Source organism: Pongo abelii, chromosome 4 (assembly GCF_028885655.2).
Source record: "Pongo abelii isolate AG06213 chromosome 4, NHGRI_mPonAbe1-v2.0_pri, whole genome shotgun sequence".
Classification (NCBI taxonomy): domain Eukaryota; kingdom Metazoa; phylum Chordata; class Mammalia; order Primates; family Hominidae; genus Pongo; species Pongo abelii.
The window spans coordinates 55,620,851-55,644,991 of record NC_071989.2 but is presented as its reverse complement, the minus strand read 5'-3'; positions in this window follow the sequence as shown (position 1 = coordinate 55,644,991).

The window sequence follows — 24,141 nt, the reverse complement described above, 5'->3', positions numbered from 1 at the left end:
CACTTGCAGATTCTACAAAAAGAGTGTTTCCAAACTTCTCTATCAATTGGTAGGTTCAACTCTGTGAGTTGAATGAACTCATCACAAAGAAGTTTCTGAGAATCCTTCTCTCTAGTTTTTATGTGAAGATATTTCCTTTTCCAACATAGGCCTCAAGGTGCTCCGAATAAACACTTGCAGATTCTACAAAAGGAGTGTTTCAAAACTGTTCTATCAAAAGGAACGTTGAAGTCTGTGAGTTGAATGCACTCATCACAAAGAAGATTCTCAGAATGCTTCCGTCTAGTTTTTAGGTGAAGAGATTTCATTTCCCAGCATAGGCCACAAAGCGCTCCAAATATCCACTTGCAGATTCTATAAGAAGAGTGTTTCCAAACTGCTCTTTCGAAAGGAAGCTTCAATTCTGTGAGTTGAATGCACTCATCACAAAGAAGTTTCTGAGAATGCTTCCGTCTAGTTTCTATATGAAGATCTTTCCTTTTCCAACATAGGCCTCAAAGTGCTCCAAATAAACACTTGCAGATTCAACAAAAGGAGTGTTTCAAAACTGCTCTTTCTATAGGTAAGTTCAAGTCTGCGAGTTGAATGCACTCAACACAAAGAAGTTTCTGAGAATGCTTCTGTTCAGTTTTTATGTGAAGATATTTCCTTTTCCAGCATAGGCCTCAAACGGCTCCAAATATCCCCTTGCAGATTCTACAAAAAGAGTGTTTCCAAACTTCTCTATCAATTGGTAGGTTCAACACTGTGAGTTGAATGAACTCATCACAAAGAAGTTTCTGAGAATCCTTCTCTCTAGTTTTTATGTGAAGATATTTCCTTTTCCAACATAGGCCTCAAGGTGCTCCGAATAAACACTTGCAGATTCTACAAAAGGAGTGTTTCAAAACTGTTCTATCAAAGGGAACGTTCAAGTCTGTGAGTTGAATGTACTCATCACACAGAAGTTTCTCAGAATGCTTCTGTCTAGTTTTTAGGTGAAGAGATTTCATTTCCCAGCATAGGCCTCAAAGCGCTCCAAATATCCACTTGCAGATTCTACGAAAAGAGTGTTTCAAAGCTGCTCTTTCAAAAGCAAGGTTCAAGTCTGTGTGTTGAATGCACTCATCGGAAAGAAGTTTCTGAGAATGCTTCTGTCTAGTTCTTACGTGAAGATATTTCCTTTTCCAGCTGAGGCCTCAAAGCGCTCCAAATAAACACTTGCAAATTCTACAAAAGGAGTCTTTCAAAAGAGTTCTATCAAAAGGAACGTTCAAGTCTGTGAGTTGAATGCACTTATCATACAGAAGTTTCCTGGAATGCTTCTGTCTAGTTTTTATGTGAAGACATTTCCTTTTCCAGCATAGGCCTCAAAGCGCTCCAAATATCCACTTGCAGATTCTACCAAAAGAGTGTTTCAAAACTGCTCTATCAAAAGCAAGCTTCAACACTGTGAGTAGAATGCACTCATCACAAAGAAGTTTCTGAGAATGCTTCTGTCCAGTTTTTATGTGAAGATATTTCTTTTCCCAACATAGACCTCAAAGCGCTCCAAATAAACACTTGCAGATTCTACAAAAGGAGTGTTTCAAAACTGCTCTTTTGAGAGGAACGTTCAAGTCTGTGAGTTGAATGCACTCATCACACAGAAGTTTCTGAGAATGCTTCTGTCTAGTTTTTATGTGACGATATTTCCATTTCCAGCATAGGCCTCAAAACACTCCAAATATCCTCTTGCAGATTCTACAAAAAGAGTGTTTCAAATCTGTTCTATCAAAAGGAAGGTTCCACTCTGTGAGTTAAATGAATGCATCATGAAGAACTTTCTAAGAATGCTTCTCTGTAGTTTTTAGGTGAAGATATTCCATATCCCAGCACAGGCCTCGAAGTGCTCCAAATAACCACTTGCAGATTTTACCAAAAGAGTGTTTCAAAACTGCTCTTTCTGAAGGTAAGTTCAAGTCTGTGAGTTGAATGCACTCAACACAAAGAAGTTTCTCAGAATGCTTCTGTTCAGTTTTTATGTGAAGATACTTCCTTTTCCAGCATAGGCCTCAAGGTGCTCCGAATAAACACTTGCAGATTCTACAAAAGGAGTGTTTCAAAACTGTTCTATCAAAGGGAACGTTCAAGTCTGTGAGTTGAATGCACTCATCACACAGAAGTTTCTCAGAATGCTTCTGTCTAGTTTTTAGGTGAAGAGATTTCATTTCCCAGCATAGGCCTCAAAGCGCTCCAAATATCCACTTGCAGATTCTACGAAAAGAGTGTTTCAAAGCTGCTCTTTCAAAAGCAAGGTTCAAGTCTGTGTGTTGAATGCACTCATCGGAAAGAAGTTTCTGAGAATGCTTCTGTCTAGTTCTTACGTGAAGATATTTCCTTTTCCAGCTGAGGCCTCAAAGCGCTCCCAATAAACACCTGCAAATTCTACAAAAGGAGTGTTTCAAAAGAGTTCTATCAAAAGGAACGTTCAAGTCTGTGAGTTGAATGCACTTATCATACAGAAGTTTCCTGGAATGCTTCTGTCTAGTTTTTATGGGAAGACATTTCCTTTTCCAGCATAGGCCTCAAAGCGCTCCAAGTATCCACTTGCAGATTCTACCAAAAGAGTGTTTCAAAACTGCTCTATCAAAAGCAAGCTTCAACACTGTGAGTAGAATGCACTCATCACAAAGAAGTTTCTGAGAATGCTTCTGTCCAGTTTTTATGTGAAGATATTTCTTTTTCCAACATAGGCCTCAAAGAGCTCCAAATAAACACTTGCAGATTCTACAAAAGGAGTGTTTCAAAACTGCTCTTTTGAGAGGAACGTTCAAGTCTGTGAGTTGAATGCACTCATCACACAGAAGTTTCTGAGAATGCTTCTGTCTAGTTTTTATGTGAAGATATTTCCATTTCCAGCATAGGCCTCAAAACACTCCAAATATCTTCTTGCAGATTCTACAAAAAGAGTGTTTCAAATCTGTTCTATCAAAAGGAAGGTTCCACTCTGTGAGTTAAATGAATGCATCATGAAGAACTTTCTAAGAATGCTTCTCTGTAGTTTTTAGGTGAAGATATTCCATATCCCAGCACAGGCCTCGAAGTGCTCCAAATAACCACTTGCAGATTTTACCGAAAGAGTGTTTCAAAACTGCTCTTTCTGTAGGTAAGTTCAAGTCTGGGAGTTAAATTCACTCAACACAAAGAAGTTTCTGAGAATGCTTCTGTTCAGTTTTTATGTGAAGATATTTCCTTTTCCAGCATAGGCCTCAAGGTGCTCCGAATAAACACTTGCAGATTCTACAAAAGGAGTTTCAAAACTGTTCTATCAAAGGGAACGTTCAAGTCTGTGAGTTGAATGCACTCATCACACAGAAGTTTCTCAGAATGCTTCTGTCTAGTTTTTAGGTGAAGAGATTTCATTTCCCAGCATAGGCCTCAAAGCGCTCCAAATATCCACTTGCAGATTCTACGAAAAGAGTGTTGCAAAGCTGCTCTATCAAAAGCAAGGTTCAAGTCTGTGTGTTGAATGCACTCATCGAAAAGAAATTTCTGAGAATCCTTCTGTCTAGTTCTTACGTGAAGATATTTCCTTTTCCAGCTGAGGCCTCAAAGCGCTCCAAATAAACACTTGCAAATTCTACAAAAGGAGTGTTTCAAAAGAGTTCTATCAAAAGGAACGTTCAAGTCTGTGAGTTGAATGTACTTATCATACAGAAGTTTCCTGGAATGCTTCTGTCTAGTTTTTATGTGAAGACATTTCCTTTTCCAGCATAGGCCTCAAACCGCTCCAAATATCCACTTGCAGATTCTACCAAAAGAGTGTTTCAAAACTGCTCTATCAAAAGCAAGCTTCAACACCGTGAGTAGAATGCACTCATCACAAAGAAGTTTCTGAGAATGCTTCTGTCCAGTTTTTATGTGAAGATATTTCTTTTTCCAACATAGGCCTCAAAGAGCTCCAAATAAACACTTGCAGATTCTACAAAAGGAGTGTTTCAAAACTGCTCTTTTGAGAGGAACGTTCAAGTCTGTGAGTTGAATGCACTCATCACAAAGAAGTTTCTGAGAATGCTTCTGTCTAGTTTTTATGTGAAGATATTTCCTTTTCCAGCATAGGCCTCAAAACACTCCAAATATCTTCTTGCAGATTCTACAAAAAGAGTGTTTCAAATCTGTTCTATCAAAAGGAAGGTTCCACTCTGTGAGTTAAATGAATGCATCATGAAGAACTTTCTAAGAATGCTTCTCTGTAGTTTTTATTTGAAGATATTCCATATCACAGCACAGGTCTCGAAGTGCTCCAAATAACCACTTGCAGATTTTACCAAAAGAGTGTTTCAAAACTGCTCTTTCTGTAGGTAAGTTCAAGTCTGTGAGTTGAATGCACTCAACACAAAGAAGTTTCTCAGAATGCTTCTGTCTAGTTTTTATGTGAAGATATTTCCTTTTCCAGCATAGGCCTCAAAACGCTCCAAATATCCTCTTGCAGATTCTACAAAAAGAGTGTTTCAAAACTCTTCTATCAAAAGGAAGGTTCAACTCTGTGAGTTGAATGAATGCATCCTGAAGAACTTTCTGAGAATGCTTCTCTGTAGTTTTTAGGTGAAGATATTCCATATCCCAGCACAGGCCTCGAAGTGCTCCAAATAACCACTTGCAGATTTTACCAAAAGAGTGTTTCAAAACTGCTCTTTCTATAGGTAAGTTCAAGTCTGTGAGTTGAATGCACTCAACACAAAGAAGTTTCTGAGAATGCTTCTGTTCAGTTTTTATGTGAAGATATTTCCTTTTCCAGCATAGGCCTCAAACGGCTCCAAATATCCACTTGCAGATTCTACAAAAAGAGTGTTTCCAAACTTCTCTATCAATTGGTAGGTTCAACTCTGTGAGTTGAATGAACTCATCACAAAGAAGTTTCTGAGAATCCTTCTCTCTAGTTTTTATGTGAAGATATTTCCTTTTCCAACATAGGCCCCAAAGTGCTCCGAATAAACACTTGCAGATTCTACAAAAGGAGTGTTTCAAAACTGTTCTATCAAAAGGAACGTTGAAGTCTGTGAGTTGAATGCACTCATCACAAAGAAGATTCTCAGAATGCTTCCGTCTAGTTTTTAGGTGAAGAGATTTCATTTCCCAGCATAGGCCACAAAGCGCTCCAAATATCCACTTGCAGATTCTATAAGAAGAGTGTTTCCAAACTGCTCTTTCGAAAGGAAGCTTCAATTCTGTGAGTTGAATGCACTCATCACAAAGAAGTTTCTGAGAATGCTTCCGTCTAGTTTCTATATGAAGATCTTTCCTTTTCCAACATAGGCCTCAAAGTGCTCCAAATAAACACTTGCAGATTCTACAAAAGGAGTGTTTCAAAACTGCTCTTTCTATAGGTAAGTTCAAGTCTGCGAGTTGAATGCACTCAACACAAAGAAGTTTCTGAGAATGCTTCTGTTCAGTTTTTATGTGAAGATATTTCCTTTTCCAGCATAGGCCTCAAACGGCTCCAAATATCCCCTTGCAGATTCTACAAAAAGAGTGTTTCCAAACTTCTCTATCAATTGGCAGGTTCAACACTGTGAGTTGAATGAACTCATCACAAAGAAGTTTCTGAGAATCCTTCTCTCTAGTTTTTATGTGAAGATATTTCCTTTTCCAACATAGGCCTCAAGGTGCTCCGAATAAACACTTGCAGATTCTACAAAAGGAGTGTTTCAAAACTGTTCTATCAAAGGGAACGTTCAAGTCTGTGAGTTGAATGCACTCCACACAGAAGTTTCTCAGAATGCTTCTGTCTAGTTTTTAGGTGAAGAGATTTCATTTCCCAGCATAGGCCTCAAAGCACTCCAAATATCCACTTGCAGATTCTACGAAAAGAGTGTTTCAAAGCTGCTCTTTCAAAAGCAAGGTTCAAGTCTGTGTGTTGAATGCACTCATCGGAAAGAAGTTTCTGAGAATGCTTCTGTCTAGTTCTTACGTGAAGATATTTCCTTTTCCAGCTGAGGCCTCAAAGCGCTCCAAATAAACACTTGCAAATTCTACAAAAGGAGTGTTTCAAAAGAGTTCTATCAAAAGGAACGTTCAAGTCTGTGAGTTGAATGCACTTATCATACAGAAGTTTCCTGGAATGCTTCTGTCTAGTTTTTATGTGAAGACATTTCCTTTTCCAGCATAGGCCTCAAAGCGCTCCAAATATCCACTTGCAGATTCTACCAAAAGAGTGTTTCAAAACTGCTCTATCAAAAGCAAGCTTCAACACTGTGAGTAGAATGCACTCATCACAAAGAAGTTTCTGAGAATGCTTCTGTCCAGTTTTTATGTGAAGATATTTCTTTTCCCAACATAGGCCTCAAAGCGCTCCAAATAAACACTTGCAGATTCTACAAAAGGAGTGTTTCAAAACTGCTCTTTTGAGAGGAACGTTCAAGTCTGTGAGTTGAATGCACTCATCACACAGAAGTTTCTGAGAATGCTTCTGTCTAGTTTTTATGTGACGATATTTCCATTTCCAGCATAGGCCTCAAAACACTCCAAATATCCTCTTGCAGATTCTACAAAAAGAGTGTTTCAAATCTGTTCTATCAAAAGGAAGGTTCCACTCTGTGAGTTAAATGAATGCATCATGAAGAACTTTCTAAGAATGCTTCTCTGTAGTTTTTAGGTGAAGATATTCCATATCCCAGCACAGGCCTCGAAGTGCTCCAAATAACCACTTGCAGATTTTACCAAAAGAGTGTTTCAAAACTGCTCTTTCTGAAGGTAAGTTCAAGTCTGTGAGTTGAATGCACTCAACACAAAGAAGTTTCTCAGAATGCTTCTGTTCAGTTTTTATGTGAAGACATTTCCTTTTCCAGCATAGGCCTCAAAGCGCTCCAAGTATCCACTTGCAGATTCTACCAAAAGAGTGTTTCAAAACTGCTCTATCAAAAGCAAGCTTCAACACTGTGAGTAGAGTGCACTCATCACAAAGAAGTTTCTGAGAATGCTTCTGTCTAGTTTTTATGTGAAGATATTTCCTTTTCCAACATAGGCCTCAAAGCGCTCCAAATAAACACTTGCAGATTCTACAAAAGGAGTGTTTCAAAACTGCTCTTTCGAGAGGAACGTTCAAGTCTGTGAGTTGAATGCACTCATCACACAGAAGTTTCTGAGAATGCTTCTGTCTAGTTTTTATGTGAAGATATTTCCTTTTCCAGCATAGGCCTCAAAACGCTCCAAATATCCTCTTGCAGATTCTACAAAAAGAGTGTTTCAAAACTCTTCTATCAAAAGGAAGGTTCAACTCTGTGAGTTGAATGAATGCATCCTGAAGAACTTTCTGAGAATGCTTCTCTGTAGTTTTTAGGTGAAGATATTCCATATCCCAGCACAGGCCTCGAAGTGCTCCAAATAACCACTTGCAGATTTTACCAAAAGAGTGTTTCAAAACTGCTCTTTCTATAGGTAAGTTCAAGTCTGTGAGTTGAATGCACTCAACACAAAGAAGTTTCTGAGAATGCTTCTGTTCAGTTTTTATGTGAAGATATTTCCTTTTCCAGCATAGGCCTCAAACGGCTCCAAATATCCACTTGCAGATTCTACAAAAAGAGTGTTTCCAAACTTCTCTATCAATTGGTAGGTTCAACTCTGTGAGTTGAATGAACTCATCACAAAGAAGTTTCTGAGAATCCTTCTCTCTAGTTTTTATGTGAAGATATTTCCTTTTCCAACATAGGCCTCAAGGTGCTCCGAATAAACACTTGCAGATTCTACAAAAGGAGTGTTTCAAAACTGTTCTATCAAAAGGAACGTTGAAGTCTGTGAGTTGAATGCACTCATCACAAAGAAGATTCTCAGAATGCTTCCGTCTAGTTTTTAGGTGAAGAGATTTCATTTCCCAGCATAGGCCACAAAGCGCTCCAAATATCCACTTGCAGATTCTATAAGAAGAGTGTTTCCAAACTGCTCTTTCGAAAGGAAGCTTCAATTCTGTGAGTTGAATGCACTCATCACAAAGAAGTTTCTGAGAATGCTTCCGTCTAGTTTCTATATGAAGATCTTTCCTTTTCCAACATAGGCCTCAAAGTGCTCCAAATAAACACTTGCAGATTCTACAAAAGGAGTGTTTCAAAACTGCTCTTTCTATAGGTAAGTTCAAGTCTGCGAGTTGAATGCACTCAACACAAAGAAGTTTCTGAGAATGCTTCTGTTCAGTTTTTATGTGAAGATATTTCCTTTTCCAGCATAGGCCTCAAACGGCTCCAAATATCCCCTTGCAGATTCTACAAAAAGAGTGTTTCCAAACTTCTCTATCAATTGGTAGGTTCAACACTGTGAGTTGAATGAACTCATCACAAAGAAGTTTCTGAGAATCCTTCTCTCTAGTTTTTATGTGAAGATATTTCCTTTTCCAACATAGGCCTCAAGGTGCTCCGAATAAACACTTGCAGATTCTACAAAAGGAGTGTTTCAAAACTGTTCTATCAAAGGGAACGTTCAAGTCTGTGAGTTGAATGCACTCATCACACAGAAGTTTCTCAGAATGCTTCTGTCTAGTTTTTAGGTGAAGAGATTTCATTTCCCAGCATAGGCCTCAAAGCGCTCCAAATATCCACTTGCAGATTCTACGAAAAGAGTGTTTCAAAGCTGCTCTTTCAAAAGCAAGGTTCAAGTCTGTGTGTTGAATGCACTCATCGGAAAGAAGTTTCTGAGAATGCTTCTGTCTAGTTCTTACGTGAAGATATTTCCTTTTCCAGCTGAGGCCTCAAAGCGCTCCCAATAAACACTTGCAAATTCTACAAAAGGAGTGTTTCAAAAGAGTTCTATCAAAAGGAACGTTCAAGTCTGTGAGTTGAATGCACTTATCATACAGAAGTTTCCTGGAATGCTTCTGTCTAGTTTTTATGTGAAGACATTTCCTTTTCCAGCATAGGCCTCAAAGCGCTCCAAGTATCCACTTGCAGATTCTACCAAAAGAGTGTTTCAAAACTGCTCTATCAAAAGCAAGCTTCAACACTGTGAGTAGAGTGCACTCATCACAAAGAAGTTTCTGAGAATGCTTCTGTCTAGTTTTTATGTGAAGATATTTCCTTTTCCAACATAGGCCTCAAAGCGCTCCAAATAAACACTTGCAGATTCTACAAAAGGAGTGTTTCAAAACTGCTCTTTCGAGAGGAACGTTCAAGTCTGTGAGTTGAATGCACTCATCACACAGAAGTTTCTGAGAATGCTTCTGTCTAGTTTTTATGTGAAGATATTTCCTTTTCCAGCATAGGCCTCAAAACGCTCCAAATATCCTCTTGCAGATTCTACAAAAAGAGTGTTTCAAAACTCTTCTATCAAAAGGAAGGTTCAACTCTGTGAGTTGAATGAATGCATCCTGAAGAACTTTCTGAGAATGCTTCTCTGTAGTTTTTAGGTGAAGATATTCCATATCCCAGCACAGGCCTCGAAGTGCTCCAAATAACCACTTGCAGATTTTACCAAAAGAGTGTTTCAAAACTGCTCTTTCTATAGGTAAGTTCAAGTCTGTGAGTTGAATGCACTCAACACAAAGAAGTTTCTGAGAATGCTTCTGTTCAGTTTTTATGTGAAGATATTTCCTTTTCCAGCATAGGCCTCAAACGGCTCCAAATATCCACTTGCAGATTCTACAAAAAGAGTGTTTCCAAACTTCTCTATCAGTTGGTAGGTTCAACTCTGTGAGTTGAATGAACTCATCACAAAGAAGTTTCTGAGAATCCTTCTCTCTAGTTTTTATGTGAAGATATTTCCTTTTCCAACATAGGCCTCAAGGTGCTCCGAATAAACACTTGCAGATTCTACAAAAGGAGTGTTTCAAAACTGTTCTATCAAAAGGAACGTTGAAGTCTGTGAGTTGAATGCACTCATCACAAAGAAGATTCTCAGAATGCTTCCGTCTAGTTTTTAGGTGAAGAGATTTCATTTCCCAGCATAGGCCACAAAGCGCTCCAAATATCCACTTGCAGATTCTATAAGAAGAGTGTTTCCAAACTGCTCTTTCGAAAGGAAGCTTCAATTCTGTGAGTTGAATGCACTCATCACAAAGAAGTTTCTGAGAATGCTTCCGTCTAGTTTCTATATGAAGATCTTTCCTTTTCCAACATAGGCCTCAAAGTGCTCCAAATAAACACTTGCAGATTCTACAAAAGGAGTGTTTCAAAACTGCTCTTTCTATAGGTAAGTTCAAGTCTGCGAGTTGAATGCACTCAACACAAAGAAGTTTCTGAGAATGCTTCTGTTCAGTTTTTATGTGAAGATATTTCCTTTTCCAGCATAGGCCTCAAACGGCTCCAAATATCCCCTTGCAGATTCTACAAAAAGAGTGTTTCCAAACTTCTCTATCAATTGGTAGGTTCAACACTGTGAGTTGAATGAACTCATCACAAAGAAGTTTCTGAGAATCCTTCTCTCTAGTTTTTATGTGAAGATATTTCCTTTTCCAACATAGGCCTCAAGGTGCTCCGAATAAACACTTGCAGATTCTACAAAAGGAGTGTTTCAAAACTGTTCTATCAAAGGGAACGTTCAAGTCTGTGAGTTGAATGCACTCATCACACAGAAGTTTCTCAGAATGCTTCTGTCTAGTTTTTAGGTGAAGAGATTTCATTTCCCAGCATAGGCCTCAAAGCGCTCCAAATATCCACTTGCAGATTCTACGAAAAGAGTGTTTCAAAGCTGCTCTTTCAAAAGCAAGGTTCAAGTCTGTGTGTTGAATGCACTCATCGGAAAGAAGTTTCTGAGAATGCTTCTGTCTAGTTCTTACGTGAAGATATTTCCTTTTCCAGCTGAGGCCTCAAAGCGCTCCCAATAAACACTTGCAAATTCTACAAAAGGAGTGTTTCAAAAGAGTTCTATCAAAAGGAACGTTCAAGTCTGTGAGTTGAATGCACTTATCATACAGAAGTTTCCTGGAATGCTTCTGTCTAGTTTTTATGTGAAGACATTTCCTTTTCCAGCATAGGCCTCAAAGCGCTCCAAGTATCCACTTGCAGATTCTACCAAAAGAGTGTTTCAAAACTGCTCTATCAAAAGCAAGCTTCAACACTGTGAGTAGAGTGCACTCATCACAAAGAAGTTTCTGAGAATGCTTCTGTCTAGTTTTTATGTGAAGATATTTCCTTTTCCAACATAGGCCTCAAAGCGCTCCAAATAAACACTTGCAGATTCTACAAAAGGAGTGTTTCAAAACTGCTCTTTCGAGAGGAACGTTCAAGTCTGTGAGTTGAATGCACTCATCACACAGAAGTTTCTGAGAATGCTTCTGTCTAGTTTTTATGTGAAGATATTTCCTTTTCCAGCATAGGCCTCAAAACGCTCCAAATATCCTCTTGCAGATTCTACAAAAAGAGTGTTTCAAAACTCTTCTATCAAAAGGAAGGTTCAACTCTGTGAGTTGAATGAATGCATCCTGAAGAACTTTCTGAGAATGCTTCTCTGTAGTTTTTAGGTGAAGATATTCCATATCCCAGCACAGGCCTCGAAGTGCTCCAAATAACCACTTGCAGATTTTACCAAAAGAGTGTTTCAAAACTGCTCTTTCTATAGGTAAGTTCAAGTCTGTGAGTTGAATGCACTCAACACAAAGAAGTTTCTGAGAATGCTTCTGTTCAGTTTTTATGTGAAGATATTTCCTTTTCCAGCATAGGCCTCAAACGGCTCCAAATATCCACTTGCAGATTCTACAAAAAGAGTGTTTCCAAACTTCTCTATCAGTTGGTAGGTTCAACTCTGTGAGTTGAATGAACTCATCACAAAGAAGTTTCTGAGAATCCTTCTCTCTAGTTTTTATGTGAAGATATTTCCTTTTCCAACATAGGCCTCAAGGTGCTCCGAATAAACACTTGCAGATTCTACAAAAGGAGTGTTTCAAAACTGTTCTATCAAAAGGAACGTTGAAGTCTGTGAGTTGAATGCACTCATCACAAAGAAGATTCTCAGAATGCTTCCGTCTAGTTTTTAGGTGAAGAGATTTCATTTCCCAGCATAGGCCACAAAGCGCTCCAAATATCCACTTGCAGATTCTATAAGAAGAGTGTTTCCAAACTGCTCTTTCGAAAGGAAGCTTCAATTCTGTGAGTTGAATGCACTCATCACAAAGAAGTTTCTGAGAATGCTTCCGTCTAGTTTCTATATGAAGATCTTTCCTTTTCCAACATAGGCCTCAAAGTGCTCCAAATAAACACTTGCAGATTCTACAAAAGGAGTGTTTCAAAACTGCTCTTTCTATAGGTAAGTTCAAGTCTGCGAGTTGAATGCACTCAACACAAAGAAGTTTCTGAGAATGCTTCTGTTCAGTTTTTATGTGAAGATATTTCCTTTTCCAGCATAGGCCTCAAACGGCTCCAAATATCCCCTTGCAGATTCTACAAAAAGAGTGTTTCCAAACTTCTCTATCAATTGGCAGGTTCAACACTGTGAGTTGAATGAACTCATCACAAAGAAGTTTCTGAGAATCCTTCTCTCTAGTTTTTATGTGAAGATATTTCCTTTTCCAACATAGGCCTCAAGGTGCTCCGAATAAACACTTGCAGATTCTACAAAAGGAGTGTTTCAAAACTGTTCTATCAAAGGGAACGTTCAAGTCTGTGAGTTGAATGCACTCATCACACAGAAGTTTCTCAGAATGCTTCTGTCTAGTTTTTAGGTGAAGAGATTTCATTTCCCAGCATAGGCCTCAAAGCGCTCCAAATATCCACTTGCAGATTCTACGAAAAGAGTGTTTCAAAGCTGCTCTTTCAAAAGCAAGGTTCAAGTCTGTGTGTTGAATGCACTCATCGGAAAGAAGTTTCTGAGAATGCTTCTGTCTAGTTCTTACGTGAAGATATTTCCTTTTCCAGCTGAGGCCTCAAAGCGCTCCCAATAAACACTTGCAAATTCTACAAAAGGAGTGTTTCAAAAGAGTTCTATCAAAAGGAACGTTCAAGTCTGTGAGTTGAATGCACTTATCATACAGAAGTTTCCTGGAATGCTTCTGTCTAGTTTTTATGTGAAGACATTTCCTTTTCCAGCATAGGCCTCAAAGCGCTCCAAGTATCCACTTGCAGATTCTACCAAAAGAGTGTTTCAAAACTGCTCTATCAAAAGCAAGCTTCAACACTGTGAGTAGAGTGCACTCATCACAAAGAAGTTTCTGAGAATGCTTCTGTCTAGTTTTTATGTGAAGATATTTCCTTCTCCAACATAGGCCTCAAAGCGCTCCAAATAAACACTTGCAGATTCTACAAAAGGAGTGTTTCAAAACTGCTGTTTCGAGAGGAACGTTCAAGTCTGTGAGTTGAATGCACTCATCACACAGAAGTTTCTGAGAATGCTTCTGTCTAGTTTTTATGTGAAGATATTTCCTTTTCCAGCATAGGCCTCAAAACGCTCCAAATATCCTCTTGCAGATTCTACAAAAAGAGTGTTTCAAAACTCTTCTATCAAAAGGAAGGTTCAACTCTGTGAGTTGAATGAATGCATCCTGAAGAACTTTCTGAGAATGCTTCTCTGTAGTTTTTAGGTGAAGATATTCCATATCCCAGCACAGGCCTCGAAGTGCTCCAAATAACCACTTGCAGATTTTACCAAATGAGTGTTTCAAAACTGCTCTTTCTATAGGTAAGTTCAAGTCTGTGAGTTGAATGCACTCAACACAAAGAAGTTTCTGAGAATGCTTCTGTTCAGTTTTTATGTGAAGATATTTCCTTTTCCAGCATAGGCCTCAAACGGCTCCAAATATCCACTTGCAGATTCTACAAAAAGAGTGTTTCCAAACTTCTCTATCAGTTGGTAGGTTCAACTCTGTGAGTTGAATGAACTCATCACAAAGAAGTTTCTGAGAATCCTTCTCTCTAGTTTTTATGTGAAGATATTTCCTTTTCCAACATAGGCCTCAAGGTGCTCCGAATAAACACTTGCAGATTCTACAAAAGGAGTGTTTCAAAACTGTTCTATCAAAAGGAACGTTGAAGTCTGTGAGTTGAATGCACTCATCACAAAGAAGATTCTCAGAATGCTTCCGTCTAGTTTTTAGGTGAAGAGATTTCATTTCCCAGCATAGGCCACAAAGCGCTCCAAATATCCACTTGCAGATTCTATAAGAAGAGTGTTTCCAAACTGCTCTTTCGAAAGGAAGCTTCAATTCTGTGAGTTGAATGCACTCATCACAAAGAAGTTTCTGAGAATGCTTCCGTCTAGTTTCTATATGAAGATCTTTCCTTTTCCAACATAGGCCTCAAAGTGCTCCAAATAAACACTTGCAGATTCTACAAAAGGAGTGTTTCAAAACTGCTCTTTCTATAGGTAAGTTCAAGTCTGCGAGTTGAATGCACTCAACACAAAGAAGTTTCTGAGAATGCTTCTGTTCAGTTTTTATGTGAAGATATTTCCTTTTCCAGCATAGGCCTCAAACGGCTCCAAATATCCCCTTGCAGATTCTACAAAAAGAGTGTTTCCAAACTTCTCTATCAATTGGTAGGTTCAACACTGTGAGTTGAATGAACTCATCACAAAGAAGTTTCTGAGAATCCTTCTCTCTAGTTTTTATGTGAAGATATTTCCTTTTCCAACATAGGCCTCAAGGTGCTCCGAATAAACACTTGCAGATTCTACAAAAGGAGTGTTTCAAAACTGTTCTATCAAAGGGAACGTTCAAGTCTGTGAGTTGAATGCACTCATCACACAGAAGTTTCTCAGAATGCTTCTGTCTAGTTTTTAGGTGAAGAGATTTCATTTCCCAGCATAGGCCTCAAAGCGCTCCAAATATCCACTTGCAGATTCTACGAAAAGAGTGTTTCAAAGCTGCTCTTTCAAAAGCAAGGTTCAAGTCTGTGTGTTGAATGCACTCATCGGAAAGAAGTTTCTGAGAATGCTTCTGTCTAGTTCTTACGTGAAGATATTTCCTTTTCCAGCTGAGGCCTCAAAGCGCTCCCAATAAACACTTGCAAATTCTACAAAAGGAGTGTTTCAAAAGAGTTCTATCAAAAGGAACGTTCAAGTCTGTGAGTTGAATGCACTTATCATACAGAAGTTTCCTGGAATGCTTCTGTCTAGTTTTTATGTGAAGACATTTCCTTTTCCAGCATAGGCCTCAAAGCGCTCCAAGTATCCACTTGCAGATTCTACCAAAAGAGTGTTTCAAAACTGCTCTATCAAAAGCAAGCTTCAACACTGTGAGTAGAGTGCACTCATCACAAAGAAGTTTCTGAGAATGCTTCTGTCTAGTTTTTATGTGAAGATATTTCCTTTTCCAACATAGGCCTCAAAGCGCTCCAAATAAACACTTGCAGATTCTACAAAAGGAGTGTTTCAAAACTGCTCTTTCGAGAGGAACGTTCAAGTCTGTGAGTTGAATGCACTCATCACACAGAAGTTTCTGAGAATGCTTCTGTCTAGTTTTTATGTGAAGATATTTCCTTTTCCAGCATAGGCCTCAAAACGCTCCAAATATCCTCTTGCAGATTCTACAAAAAGAGTGTTTCAAAACTCTTCTATCAAAAGGAAGGTTCAACTCTGTGAGTTGAATGAATGCATCCTGAAGAACTTTCTGAGAATGCTTCTCTGTAGTTTTTAGGTGAAGATATTCCATATCCCAGCACAGGCCTCGAAGTGCTCCAAATAACCACTTGCAGATTTTACCAAAAGAGTGTTTCAAAACTGCTCTTTCTATACGTAAGTTCAAGTCTGTGAGTTGAATGCACTCAACACAAAGAAGTTTCTGAGAATGCTTCTGTTCAGTTTTTATGTGAAGATATTTCCTTTTCCAGCATAGGCCTCAAACGGCTCCAAATATCCACTTGCAGATTCTACAAAAAGAGTGTTTACAAACTTCTCTATCAATTGGTAGGTTCAACTCTGTGAGTTGAATGAACTCATCACAAAGAAGTTTCTGAGAATCCTTCTCTCTAGTTTTTATGTGAAGATATTTCCTTTTCCAACATAGGCCTCAAGGTGCTCCGAATAAACACTTGCAGATTCTACAAAAGAGTGTTTCAAAACTGTTCTATCAAAAGGAACGTTGAAGTCTGTGAGTTGAATGCACTCATCACAAAGAAGATTCTCAGAATGCTTCCGTCTAGTTTTTAGGTGAAGAGATTTCATTTCCCAGCACAGGCCACAAAGCGCTCCAAATATCCACTTGCAGATTCTATAAGAAGAGTGTTTCCAAACTGCTCTTTCGAAAGGAAGCTTCAATTCTGTGAGTTGAATGCACTCATCACAAAGAAGTTTCTGAGAATGCTTCCGTCTAGTTTCTATATGAAGATCTTTCCTTTTCCAACATAGGCCTCAAAGTGCTCCAAATAAACACTTGCAGATTCTACAAAAGGAGTGTTTCAAAACCGCTCTTTCTATAGGTAAGTTCAAGTCTGCGAGTTGAATGCACTCAACACAAAGAAGTTTCTGAGAATGCTTCTGTTCAGTTTTTATGTGAAGATATTTCCTTTTCCAGCATAGGCCTCAAACGGCTCCAAATATCCCCTTGCAGATTCTACAAAAAGAGTGTTTCCAAACTTCTCTATCAATTGGTAGGTTCAACACTGTGAGTTGAATGAACTCATCACAAAGAAGTTTCTGAGAATCCTTCTCTCTAGTTTTTATGTGAAGATATTTCCTTTTCCAACATAGGCCTCAAGGTGCTCCGAATAAACACTTGCAGATTCTACAAAAGGAGTGTTTCAAAACTGTTCTATCAAAGGGAACGTTCAAGTCTGTGAGTTGAATGCACTCATCACACAGAAGTTTCTCAGAATGCTTCTGTCTAGTTTTTAGGTGAAGAGATTTCATTTCCCAGCATAGGCCTCAAAGCGCTCCAAATATCCACTTGCAGATTCTACGAAAAGAGTGTTTCAAAGCTGCTCTTTCAAAAGCAAGGTTCAAGTCTGTGTGTTGAATGCACTCATCGGAAAGAAGTTTCTGAGAATGCTTCTGTCTAGTTCTTACGTGAAGATATTTCCTTTTCCAGCTGAGGCCTCAAAGCGCTCCCAATAAACACTTGCAAATTCTACAAAAGGAGTGTTTCAAAAGAGTTCTATCAAAAGGAACGTTCAAGTCTGTGAGTTGAATGCACTTATCATACAGAAGTTTCCTGGAATGCTTCTGTCTAGTTTTTATGTGAAGACATTTCCTTTTCCAGCATAGGCCTCAAAGCGCTCCAAGTATCCACTTGCAGATTCTACCAAAAGAGTGTTTCAAAACTGCTCTATCAAAAGCAAGCTTCAACACTGTGAGTAGAGTGCACTCATCACAAAGAAGTTTCTGAGAATGCTTCTGTCTAGTTTTTATGTGAAGATATTTCCTTCTCCAACATAGGCCTCAAAGCGCTCCAAATAAACACTTGCAGATTCTACAAAAGGAGTGTTTCAAAACTGCTCTTTCGAGAGGAACGTTCAAGTCTGTGAGTTGAATGCACTCATCACACAGAAGTTTCTGAGAATGCTTCTGTCTAGTTTTTATGTGAAGATATTTCCTTTTCCAGCATAGGCCTCAAAACGCTCCAAATATCCTCTTGCAGATTCTACAAAAAGAGTGTTTCAAAACTCTTCTATCAAAAGGAAGGTTCAACTCTGTGAGTTGAATGAATGCATCCTGAAGAACTTTCTGAGAATGCTTCTCTGTAGTTTTTAGGTGAAGATATTCCATATCCCAGCACAGGCCTCGAAGTGCTCCAAATAACCACTTGCAGATTTTACCAAATGAGTGTTTCAAAACTGCTCTTTCTATACGTAAGTTCAAGTCTGTGAGTTGAATGCACTCAACACAAAGAAGTTTCTGAGAATGCTTCTGTTCAGTTTTTATGTGAAGATATTTCCTTTTCCAGCATAGGCCTCAAACGGCTCCAAATATCCCCTTGCAGATTCTACAAAAAGAGTGTTTCCAAACTTCTCTATCAATTGGTAGGTTCAACTCTGTGAGTTGAATGAACTCATCACAAAGAAGTTTCTGAGAATCCTTCTCTCTAGTTTTTATGTGAAGATATTTCCTTTTCCAACATAGGCCTCAAGGTGCTCCGAATAAACACTTGCAGATTCTACAAAAGGAGTGTTTCAAAACTGTTCTATCAAAAGGAACGTTGAAGTCTGTTAGTTGAATGCACTCATCACAAAGAAGATTCTCAGAATGCTTCCGTCTAGTTTTTAGGTGAAGATATTTCATTTCCCAGCAAAGGCCACAAAGCGCTCCAAATATCCACTTGCAGATTCTATAAGAAGAGTGTTTCCAAACTGCTCTTTCGAAAGGAAGCTTCAATTCTGTGAGTTGAATGCACTCATCACAAAGAAGTTTCTGAGAATGCTTCCGTCTAGTTTCTATATGAAGATCTTTCCTTTTCCAACATAGGCCTCAAAGTGCTCCAAATAAACACTTGCAGATTCTACAAAAGGAGTGTTTCAAAACTGCTCTTTCTATAGGTAAGTTCAAGTCTGCGAGTTGAATGCACTCAACACAAAGAAGTTTCTGAGAATGCTTCTGTTCAGTTTTTATGTGAAGATATTTCCTTTTCCAGCATAGGCCTCAAACGGCTCCAAATATCCCCTTGCAGATTCTACAAAAAGAGTGTTTCCAAACTTCTCTATCAATTGGTAGGTTCAACACTGTGAGTTGAATGAACTCATCACAAAGAAGTTTCTGAGAATCCTTCTCTCTAGTTTTTATGTGAAGATATTTCCTTTTCCAACATAGGCCTCAAGGTGCTCCGAATAAACACTTGCAGATTCTACAAAAGGAGTGTTTCAAAACTGTTCTATCAAAGGGAACGTTCAAGTCTGTGAGTTGAATGCACTCATCACACAGAAGTTTCTCAGAATGCTTCTGTCTAGTTTTTAGGTGAAGAGATTTCATTTCCCAGCATAGGCCTCAAAGCGCTCCAAATATCCACTTGCAGATTCTACGAAAAGAGTGTTTCAAAGCTGCTCTTTCAAAAGCAAGGTTCAAGTCTGTGTGTTGAATGCACTCATCGGAAAGAAGTTTCTGAGAATGCTTCTGTCTAGTTCTTACGTGAAGATATTTCCTTTTCCAGCTGAGGCCTCAAAGCGCTCCCAATAAACACTTGCAAATTCTACAAAAGGAGTGTTTCAAAAGAGTTCTATCAAAAGGAACGTTCAAGTCTGTGAGTTGAATGCACTTATCATACAGAAGTTTCCTGGAATGCTTCTGTCTAGTTTTTATGTGAAGACATTTCCTTTTCCAGCATAGGCCTCAAAGCGCTCCAAGTATCCACTTGCAGATTCTACCAAAAGAGTGTTTCAAAACTGCTCTATCAAAAGCAAGCTTCAACACTGTGAGTAGAATGCACTCATCACAAAGAAGTTTCTGAGAATGCTTCTGTCCAGTTTTTATGTGAAGATATTTCTTTTTCCAACATAGGCCTCAAAGAGCTCCAAATAAACACTTGCAGATTCTACAAAAGGAGTGTTTCAAAACTGCTCTTTTGAGAGGAACGTTCAAGTCTGTGAGTTGAATGCACTCATCACACAGAAGTTTCTGAGAATGCTTCTGTCTAGTTTTTATGTGAAGATATTTCCATTTCCAGCATAGGCCTCAAAACACTCCAAATATCTTCTTGCAGATTCTACAAAAAGAGTGTTTCAAATCTGTTCTATCAAAAGGAAGGTTCCACTCTGTGAGTTAAATGAATGCATCATGAAGAACTTTCTAAGAATGCTTCTCTGTAGTTTTTAGGTGAAGATATTCCATATCCCAGCACAGGCCTCGAAGTGCTCCAAATAACCACTTGCAGATTTTACCGAAAGAGTGTTTCAAAACTGCACTTTCTGTAGGTAAGTTTAAGTCTGGGAGTTAAATTCACTCAACACAAAGAAGTTTCTGAGAATGCTTCTGTTCAGTTTTTATGTGAAGATATTTCCTTTTCCAGCATAGGCCTCAAGGTGCTCCGAATAAACACTTGCAGATTCTACAAAAGGAGTTTCAAAACTGTTCTATCAAAGGGAACGTTCAAGTCTGTGAGTTGAATGCACTCATCACACAGAAGTTTCTCAGAATGCTTCTGTCTAGTTTTTAGGTGAAGAGATTTCATTTCCCAGCATAGGCCTCAAAGCGCTCCAAATATCCACTTGCAGATTCTACGAAAAGAGTGTTGCAAAGCTGCTCTTTCAAAAGCAAGGTTCAAGTCTGTGTGTTGAATGCACTCATCGAAAAGAAATTTCTGAGAATCCTTCTGTCTAGTTCTTACGTGAAGATATTTCCTTTTCCAGCTGAGGCCTCAAAGCGCTCCAAATAAACACTTGCAAATTCTACAAAAGGAGTGTTTCAAAAGAGTTCTATCAAAAGGAACGTTCAAGTCTGTGAGTTGAATGTACTTATCATACAGAAGTTTCCTGGAATGCTTCTGTCTAGTTTTTATGTGAAGACATTTCCTTTTCCAGCATAGGCCTCAAAGCGCTCCAAATATCCACTTGCAGATTCTACCAAAAGAGTGTTTCAAAACTGCTCTATCAAAAGCAAGCTTCAACACCGTGAGTAGAATGCACTCATCACAAAGAAGTTTCTGAGAATGCTTCTCTCCAGTTTTTATGTGAAGATATTTCTTTTTCCAACATAGGCCTCAAAGAGCTCCAAATAAACACTTGCAGATTCCACAAAAGGAGTGTTTCAAAACTGCTCTTTTGAGAGGAACGTTCAAGTCTGTGAGTTGAATGCACTCATCACAAAGAAGTTTCTGAGAATGCTTCTGTCTAGTTTTTATGTGAAGATATTTCCTTTTCCAGCATAGGCCTCAAAACACTCCAAATATCTTCTTGCAGATTCTACAAAAAGAGTGTTTCAAATCTGTTCTATCAAAAGGAAGGTTCCACTCTGTGAGTTAAATGAATGCATCATGAAGAACTTTCTAAGAATGCTTCTCTGTAGTTTTTATTTGAAGATATTCCATATCACAGCACAGGTCTCGAAGTGCTCCAAATAACCACTTGCAGATTTTACCAAAAGAGTGTTTCAAAACTGCTCTTTCTGTAGGTAAGTTCAAGTCTGTGAGTTGAATGCACTCAACACAAAGAAGTTTCTCAGAATGCTTCTGTCTAGTTTTTATGTGAAGATATTTCCTTTTCCAGCATAGGCCTCAAAACGCTCCAAATATCCTCTTGCAGATTCTACAAAAAGAGTGTTTCAAAACTCTTCTATCAAAAGGAAGGTTCAACTCTGTGAGTTGAATGAATGCATCCTGAAGAACTTTCTGAGAATGCTTCTCTGTAGTTTTTAGGTGAAGATATTCCATATCCCAGCACAGGCCTCGAAGTGCTCCAAATAACCACTTGCAGATTTTACCAAAAGAGTGTTTCAAAACTGCTCTTTCTATAGGTAAGTTCAAGTCTGTGAGTTGAATGCACTCAACACAAAGAAGTTTCTGAGAATGCTTCTGTTCAGTTTTTATGTGAAGATATTTCCTTTTCCAGCATAGGCCTCAAACGGCTCCAAATATCCACTTGCAGATTCTACAAAAAGAGTGTTTCCAAACTTCTCTATCAATTGGTAGGTTCAACTCTGTGAGTTGAATGAACTCATCACAAAGAAGTTTCTGAGAATCCTTCTCTCTAGTTTTTATGTGAAGATATTTCCTTTTCCAACATAGGCCCCAAAGTGCTCCGAATAAACACTTGCAGATTCTACAAAAGGAGTGTTTCAAAACTGTTCTATCAAAAGGAACGTTGAAGTCTGTGAGTTGAATGCACTCATCACAAAGAAGATTCTCAGAATGCTTCCGTCTAGTTTTTAGGTGAAGAGATTTCATTTCCCAGCATAGGCCACAAAGCGCTCCAAATATCCACTTGCAGATTCTATAAGAAGAGTGTTTCCAAACTGCTCTTTCGAAAGGAAGCTTCAATTCTGTGAGTTGAATGCACTCATCACAAAGAAGTTTCTGAGAATGCTTCCGTCTAGTTTCTATATGAAGATCTTTCCTTTTCCAACATAGGCCTCAAGGTGCTCCAAATAAACACTTGCAGATTCTACAAAAGGAGTGTTTCAAAACTGTTCTATCAAAGGGAACGTTCAAGTCTGTGAGTTGAATGCACTCATCACACAGAAGTTTCTCAGAATGCTTCTGTCTAGTTTTTAGGTGAAGAGATTTCATTTCCCAGCATAGGCCTCAAAGCGCTCCAAATATCCACTTGCAGATTCTACGAAAAGAGTGTTTCAAAGCTGCTCTTTCAAAAGCAAGGTTCAAGTCTGTGTGTTGAATGCACTCATCGGAAAGAAGTTTCTGAGAATGCTTCTGTCTAGTTCTTACGTGAAGATATTTCCTTTTCCAGCTGAGGCCTCAAAGCGCTCCCAATAAACACTTGCAAATTCTACAAAAGGAGTGTTTCAAAAGAGTTCTATCAAAAGGAACGTTCAAGTCTGTGAGTTGAATGCACTTATCATACAGAAGTTTCCTGGAATGCTTCTGTCTAGTTTTTATGTGAAGACATTTCCTTTTCCAGCATAGGCCTCAAAGCGCTCCAAGTATCCACTTGCAGATTCTACCAAAAGAGTGTTTCAAAACTGCTCTATCAAAAGCAAGCTTCAACACTGTGAGTAGAGTGCACTCATCACAAAGAAGTTTCTGAGAATGCTTCTGTCTAGTTTTTATGTGAAGATATTTCCTTTTCCAACATAGGCCTCAAAGCGCTCCAAATAAACACTTGCAGATTCTACAAAAGGAGTGTTTCAAAACTGCTCTTTTGAGAGGAACGTTCAAGTCTGTGAGTTGAATGCACTCATCACACAGAAGTTTCTGAGAATGCTTCTGTCTAGTTTTTATGTGAAGATATTTCCTTTTCCAGCATAGGCCTCAAAACGCTCCAAATATCCTCTTGCAGATTCTACAAAAAGAGTGTTTCAAAACTCTTCTATCAAAAGGAAGGTTCAACTCTGTGAGTTGAATGAATGCATCCTGAAGAACTTTCTGAGAATGCTTCTCTGTAGTTTTTAGGTGAAGATATTCCATATCCCAGCACAGGCCTCGAAGTGCTCCAAATAACCACTTGCAGATTTTACCAAAAGAGTGTTTCAAAACTGCTCTTTCTATAGGTAAGTTCAAGTCTGTGAGTTGAATGCACTCAACACAAAGAAGTTTCTGAGAATGCTTCTGTTCAGTTTTTATGTGAAGATATTTCCTTTTCCAGCATAGGCCTCAAACGGCTCCAAATATCCACTTGCAGATTCTACAAAAAGAGTGTTTCCAAACTTCTCTATCAATTGGTAGGTTCAACTCTGTGAGTTGAATGAACTCATCACAAAGAAGTTTCTGAGAATCCTTCTCTCTAGTTTTTATGTGAAGATATTTCCTTTTCCAACATAGGCCTCAAGGTGCTCCGAATAAACACTTGCAGATTCTACAAAAGGAGTGTTTCAAAACTGTTCTATCAAAAGGAACGTTGAAGTCTGTGAGTTGAATGCACTCATCACAAAGAAGATTCTCAGAATGCTTCCGTCTAGTTTTTAGGTGAAGAGATTTCATTTCCCAGCATAGGCCACAAAGCGCTCCAAATATCCACTTGCAGATTCTATAAGAAGAGTGTTTCCAAACTGCTCTTTCGAAAGGAAGCTTCAATTCTGTGAGTTGAATGCACTCATCACAAAGAAGTTTCTGAGAATGCTTCCGTCTAGTTTCTATATGAAGATCTTTCCTTTTCCAACATAGGCCTCAAAGTGCTCCAAATAAACACTTGCAGATTCTACAAAAGGAGTGTTTCAAAACTGCTCTTTCTACAGGTAAGTTCAAGTCTGCGAGTTGAATGCACTCAACACAAAGAAGTTTCTGAGAATGCTTCTGTTCAGTTTTTATGTGAAGATATTTCCTTTTCCAGCATAGGCCTCAAACGGCTCCAAATATCCCCTTGCAGATTCTACAAAAAGAGTGTTTCCAAACTTCTCTATCAATTGGTAGGTTCAACACTGTGAGTTGAATGAACTCATCACAAAGAAGTTTCTGAGAATCCTTCTCTCTAGTTTTTATGTGAAGATATTTCCTTTTCCAACATAGGCCTCAAGGTGCTCCGAATAAACACTTGCAGATTCTACAAAAGGAGTGTTTCAAAACTGTTCTATCAAAGGGAACGTTCAAGTCTGTGAGTTGAATGCACTCATCACACAGAAGTTTCTCAGAATGCTTCTGTCTAGTTTTTAGGTGAAGAGATTTCATTTCCCAGCATAGGCCTCAAAGCGCTCCAAATATCCACTTGCAGATTCTACGAAAAGAGTGTTTCAAAGCTG